Source organism: Pinus tabuliformis, chromosome 2_2 (genome assembly GCF_031772625.1).
Source record: "Pinus tabuliformis cultivar Carrire ecotype Pingquan chromosome 2_2, CPIR1, whole genome shotgun sequence".
In the NCBI taxonomy this organism is placed as follows: domain Eukaryota; kingdom Viridiplantae; phylum Streptophyta; class Pinopsida; order Pinales; family Pinaceae; genus Pinus; species Pinus tabuliformis.
Genome location: NC_142300.1, coordinates 535,099,594 through 535,106,408, shown reverse-complemented (window position 1 = coordinate 535,106,408; position 6,815 = coordinate 535,099,594). Strand labels below are relative to the sequence as shown.

Here is a 6,815-nt window from a genome sequence, read left to right as displayed (position 1 = left end):
GGTGGGAAAACACTTATAATAGGTGTGTCAGTAGGCGGCTACCCACTCTATGTGTTATGTGGACAAGAAACTATGCAGAGGTGCCCAGTGGGAGAAACGTGCGACGAGCGAGACAGGTTACAGATGAGTGGTCAACATAGATGAGCATATGTGATGTGTTGGTGTAAGCTAAACAGTGGGTGAGCTGACCCAACGGTTATAATGCGACGAGTGAAGGTTTGTGAATGGGTGCGAGTTGGGCAGACAGGAAGGTCGCCCAGGCATGGCAATGGGTAGGCTAACCCACAAGTAGCCCAAGAGACATGACAATTGGGAAAATGACATTCGTTGGAGTGTGTATATATTGGAGGTCAAGTTTTTTGCATTTCACATTCAAAGAACTCACTCATACTTAGAAAATAGAGCGAAGAGATAAAGGAAATGAAGAAGGCCGAAGGTGAAGGACACATTTAGGAGTCGGGTCACAAGTCAGGTCGGGAGTCAGTTCCATAGGCAGCTCATGGGTAGGCAAGGCATGGGTAGGTAGTGCCGCCGACACAGGCTTGGGCGATGCGGATACCCAGTAGACAAAGCTGCTGAGTTTGTCCGAGTATTGGCGGACAATGAGTTGTAAGTGTGACAACATTGCATCACTGTGTGACAAGGGAGCAATGACTTGAGCACAACTAAATGAAGTTGGGCGTGACTATGCAGTGAGGTGGGAGAAGCTAAATGGAAGGATGGGCATGACTGAATGAAGTATTGGGCACAATTGAACATACGATCTGGGCACGACTGAACGAGTTGGGCTGAACGGGTTTGAACATAATGGTGCTACATGACCATTTTGGGAAGCACAATTTTGAGGTTTCCAGGAGAAGTAATGCAGACAGGTTGCAATGCTGCACGACCCAAGTATGATTGTCGAGTGAATTGGGCAAGGTGTGCTAATGACTGCACGAACTTAGGCAAAGTTGTAAAATATTGTATTTGTACATTATTTGAAGCTTTTATATAAGATTGGGTAGACTTAACAAGACTTAATGAGGAGTTGCCCCTCTCAAGTATATGTGTCTATGCCTGTGAATTTTATGATTCCGCAATATAATTGAAGAAGAAATAATGAATGTTATTTGCATGGTTAGTCAAATGTTGAAATTGGCATAATTCAAGTACTTAAGTATGGGTGAAAAAAAAATAGACAGTAATTCTTGAAACACTACCGCAAAAATAAGGTTGTGACACTTGCCCTCCCCACCACCTCCCACCATTTGTCATGTTTTCCTAGGCGAGGAGAGGGGTTTGTCCACCAAAGCCACTGGGTCTCCCTACATGTAGGGGTTTGCTGCCCTTGAGCTTCGTTGAGCCACCGAACAGACTGCAGACGAGACCAGCACTGACTGCAGATGAGACTAACAATGTTCTTTCGCCTCACATCGCACGTTGCCCTGTTTTCATTTGCCTTGGCTATTAGTCCACCGTTGCTCATGCCAACCATGAACCAGGTAAATGCAGAACCAGACCAGGCTTTTTCAAGTTTTTTTCCCTGTCACTCTTCTTCGGCAGTGACATATGCGAAGCCTTAATAGTTTTCATTTTTCTTGTTCTTGTGTAGGCGAGGGAGGGGATGAGGGGACGAGTAGCGCAACTCTGGACAGGAGAGGATGACTGCCAACGTCGGTCACGCTTGCCAGATTTTTCTTCACCGTCGCTGCCTACGTTGAAGGGCCGACACCGGTAGGGTTTGTAGGTGACTGGTTTGTTTTTTCACTGTCCTGCACAGCGGTTCTCGTCAGGGGTTTCCTAGCTGAGTATTTTGGCTCAGAATTTCTTAGCGTGAGCGCTTCCTCCTTAGGGTTTGCCTGCTTAATTTTTGATGGTCACCTCAACAGGGTTTCATAAAAGCAGTTTGTTTCTACTTGCCGCTTGCACGTCCAAGGCCGTCGGCCTTTCTTTTAGTTAAAGATCTCTGCAGCTTTAAAGAATCCCTTACGAAAGTTCTTAGATTTTTGTGCCAAGGGCACTCTTTTAAAATTTTATTCAGGAACAATTTCTTATACAAACTAAAAGATGTGTTAAATTTTTTTCGAGTTTCCAAAATCTCATTAGGAAAATTTTGCGGCACATTTTGAATATCTAAATATTTTTTTTACCAAAGATTTAACTGATTTGACACAGAAAAATGCAAGTGTTAGTGATAATGAAATAGATATCACTAAAGACGCAAATTATAAATCCCATGTCATGTTTTACTTCTATTTTTTATTCGATGTAATGTTTTTCTTTTATAGGAAATTTAAATTGCAGTTTATTTTAGGGATGTCTGTTTAAATTTTTTTGTTTCTCCTACGGTTATATTTCATTCAACAATATATATTTTTTCCTCTCCCTGGAAAAAAGTTGGTTTTTCCTCTGATAAAAAAATCTTTTGCCTCTCAATAAATATCTTTCATTCCAGCGAATTTTTTTGTCTCTCTTTTCTGATGCAAGCCTTTTTTTTCCAATTAAAAATTTTCCTCATTCCAACTAATTTCATTCGACCTAATTTATTTCGAACCAACGAAAATTTTTCATTCGAACTAATTTCTTTTGCAAAATAAAATATATGTTTAATTTTTTTCAGTTTCCAAAAATCGCTCTGAATGTTTGTCTGTAAAAAAAAATTATACCCGATCTTTTTTATTGGCAACAAAATTTTTAACTATTCAAACTAAATTTTTCCGAGTAGTTTACTCTTTCTTTATTTTTCACTTTATCTATTACTCTTTCTTTATTTTTCACTTTATCTATTTCCAACTTGTTAAAGAAATATATCTTTATCCCTACGTTTTTGCCATGTCCGGGAAAGACGTGAAAGGTTTTCTGCACAAACTAATTTCTTTTTCTCACTCTCTTTTCCAGCCACCACATTTTTTTTTCAAATTCATCGCTTCTAAATTCCATTATGAATTTAATTTTTGGATTTTAGCTTTGTTTCAAATAATCTATTATAATGTCCGATAGTTTCTTTAAATACTTGTTTTAAAAAAGTCTATGAATACTTGAACACTTTCATACCCAGTGGGGAAATGAAACAAAAAAAACTAAAACTTCCCAGTGCTAACTATAAATGAAAATGATTTTAATAATGGTGTTGTCTAACCTTTCTCTTAACACTGCCCAGCAAATCCATTTAGAAATCCCCACCAAACCCATTAAACATGTCAAACCACACTGCCCAGCAAATCCATTTAGAAATCCCCACCAAACCCATTAAACATGTCAAACCGCAACATGTAGAAACATCTTATCCGACATCCTCACTTATTCAACACCCCATATTTTTTAACATCCCCTGAGGAAAATGTACGGACTTGGAAATTTTTTCAATTTTTTCAGCGATTACCAATTTGTAACTTTTTAAATTACTTTCTATATTTCTTCAATGACTATTAGAATAATCATCATCATTACATAGAAAAATATTTAGTAAAAGTATAGACAATTAACTGTCATTATTGTAGCATATTAACTTAAATCTCCTGCTATAAATATGTATCCATTGCATGATTCTTTTAATTCAATTAATAAATTCATGAAAGAAATGAACATTATAAAGCTGTCACAATGAACAATCACATAATTAGAAAACTATATACCTTTTAAAACCCTATAGGGTGAAAACCAAAAAACGTTTAATTTTACTACTAAATGGTCGTGAGGGTGTTCATCCATCACTCAATAGTTATAAGGGATTCCATCTCTTGACCATTTTCATAAAATATTACATAGAAAAATCATATTAAATGCAACATAACTAGCTATAAGCTATTACAATCTGTATAACATCATTTACCACAAGTCCTCAATGTCTATGTCTTTATGGTCTGACGGTTTCCATCATTGGATCATCCCAAAGTTAGAATTCATCAATCTACATAAATTCTTATCTGCCACAATCTTAAACATGAACTATCATTTTCACAAGTCATCATGCCTTCCTGTCATTTTTGTCGTTAGCGCACTTGATATCATGATTAGATAAACTAAGTTGGAAATAATTAATTCCTACTTGTCTATGGTTGTACTTTTCTATTTGAGGAGTTTGTTCCTATGTAATAGGAATTTAGTTTCTCCTAGTTTAGTGTGTGGTTGAGAGAATCTCTCAACCACACTACTGTACGTCTAAGATAGCATTCCTATCTTAAGACTATTGATTGTATAAATATGTGTGTAATTTCCTCATTCAACAATTAATAGAATATATTTTGAGTGACTGCAATTTTATCTTGGTATCAGAGCCTGTGAGGGCCTGGCCCCTTCTGGGCTGAGGAAATAAGAGTATTTTTTTTAGTTTGTCCATTCAATCGGGCGGAGCTTGGCTGAGCGTAGGCAAGTGTTTTCCACTGTGTGTTTTGTGGAAGATTGGAATTGTTGCAGTTGACTCCAGTGTTGAGGCCCCACTTTGACGAGGCCCAGAGGAATTTTTTGCGACAAGAGTAACCCCTTCACTGAGGTCGCTTGGAGTTTGTCGAAGGGCGTGGACCGTTTGAAGTAGACAGAGAGCGTTGTTTGAAGCGCTGTAGTTGAATCCGAGCATGAGCGGTGAGCTGCTGCTTGGTGCGGTGAGCGTGGATTCACTGCCGGATCGCAGGCCGGGACTGTTAATTGAGAAGAGAGGCCACATGGAGGCGTGCAGTGATCGGAGGCTACTGCCTGCATTTTTCGCTAGATAGATGTCGCGTGGAGGAGGTAGCTATGCTCGGAGGCGATGCAAACGGTTTAAATTGATCCAGCACTATGGTGGATTGGTTTGGTGCTGCGGTGTTGTGGCAAAGAACCCCGAATTCCTGTGTTTGACTGCCATCATTTGGATTATTTCGTAGCGTTTGGAGCAGAGGAGACCCTCATTGCAGATTGGTGCTCTGTGGAGGAGTTGCAAAGACTGAAATGGATCACCTGAATAGGAGCCGTGGAACGCTGCCATGGATCTGGTGATCTGCAACCGTGGTGTGTCTGGCAGTCGAGAGAGAGATCTGATTAGGAGGTAGCAAATCGGTTGCGCCGGCGGTGCAGCGGCTACATTTTTCCCATACTCACAGACGTCATCGTTGTTTGGGTGTATGAGAAGAAAGATCAGCTGAGTATCCACAGTGCAAATCCTATTGAGATAATCATCGATATTGGCATTCATCGTGGGTTGTTAGTTGGATTGAGGGGTTGGTGCTTCAGAGAGAATTTCAGCGGGGCAGGATGGCCGTGAGCGAAAGTCTGGAACAGGTGAAGGATCTCATCGAAGATCTAATGGGGTAATGGTAATCTTCACAATATTGGTTCAGCAGATCAATATAGAAACAAGAATTTAGGGCTGGATGGCCCTTCAACATCAAAAGAAGTCCCAGACTTGATCCACACTGAGTGCTCCAAAGAATCATGGCAAGGAATCATCACGTGCCTCTGGCCCAACGCTAGATACTTGGACGTTATTGTTACAGGTGCCATGGCCCAATACATCAAGACTCTGGATTTTTACAGCGACGGCCTTCCTCAGGTTTGCACCATGTATGCCTCCTCGGAGTGCTATTTCGGCATAAATCTGAAGCCTCTGTGCCAGCCATGGGAGGTTTCCTACATGCTGATGCCGAACATGGCCTTTTTCGAGTTCCTTCCTGTCTACTGTAACAAGAATGAGGATGCAGGACCCGTTACCACACCTACTGAACAACCGCCAGAGTTAGTCGATCTCGTTGATGTGAAAGTGGGACAAGAATATGAGCTTGTGATTACCACATATTCAGGATTGTACCGTTACAGAGTTGGAGACGTGCTGTGGGTGACGGGGTTCCACAACGTGGCGCCGCAGTTCAAGTTCGTGTGCAGGAAGAATGTAATGCTAAGCATCGACGCCGACAAAATCGACGAAGCAGAGCTGCACAACGCGGTTATGAATGCAGTGAAGCACCTGGAGCCTTTGGAGGCTACCCTTGTGGAATACACTAGCTACACTGACACGTCCACCATTCTGGGTCATTACGTTCTTTATTGGGAGCTTCGAACCTCCGCGCTGCTCGTGCCTCCCTCCGTTTTCGAAGATTGCTGCCTGACTGTAGAAGAATCTCTCAACTCCGTCTACAGGCAGTGCAGAGTAGCGGACAAATCCATCGGCCCCTTGGAGATTAAAGTAGTCGAGATGGGCACATTCGACAAGCTGATGGACTATGCCATCAGCCGAGGTTCCTCCATCAATCAATACAAAGCGGCACGATGCGTCAAGTTCACTCCCATGGTGGATATCCTGAATTCCAGAGTCTCGGCAAGCTATTTCAGCCCCAGGTGTCCCAAATGGACACCCGGACGAACCTAGTGGGGCGCGTTGCCTCGGTAAAATTTGGCGGAACCTAGCTAAATTGTCGGGCCAAATCTCTATATGCCTACCAATCCAGAGGGGGATGCGGCGTGTCAGTGAATCCGGTGGGGATTCACTGGCTTGGGACGCTGAGTTGTGGTGAACCCGCTTGCCTTCGTAGGTACGTGAGAGAGATGATGTCTGCAATAGTTTTTCGCCGATGTTTTGCAGCCCTTCAAGGAGATCGGAAGCAGTTCTTTTGTAAATCGGCGTTTTCTTTTGAGACCTTTTCTGAAGTAAGACTTCGGCGCACTGAAGATTGACAGTGGAGACTGTTTCAACGTGGCAGATCTAAATAATCTGTTTGGCATCTTCTGCATTGGCGGCATGGAGTTGCCTTCAACCTAGCCGTGAAGGAGGCAGGATCAGATCAAAGCAGTGGATCTGTGGAGCACATCGTGGCGGTAAATGCTGATTGCCCGGGGAGAGTGGAGATCGGGGATCGGTGATA

At 42.0% G+C, this 6,815-nt stretch overlaps 1 long non-coding RNA gene and 1 pseudogene across 1 annotated transcript; both read left to right on the top strand.

Moving 5' to 3' along the window:
- The first annotated feature begins 1,264 nt into the window (after window positions 1–1,264).
- LOC149193712 (uncharacterized) lies at window positions 1,265–2,038 on the top strand. Its single transcript, XR_016254980.1, has 2 exons — window positions 1,265–1,484; window positions 1,595–2,038. It is a non-coding gene; the product is annotated as an uncharacterized LOC149193712 (long non-coding RNA).
- A 3,225-nt stretch (window positions 2,039–5,263) lies between these two features.
- On the top strand, window positions 5,264–6,322 carry LOC149193711 (indole-3-acetic acid-amido synthetase GH3.6 pseudogene; annotated as a pseudogene).
- The last annotated feature ends 493 nt before the right edge of the window (window positions 6,323–6,815 follow it).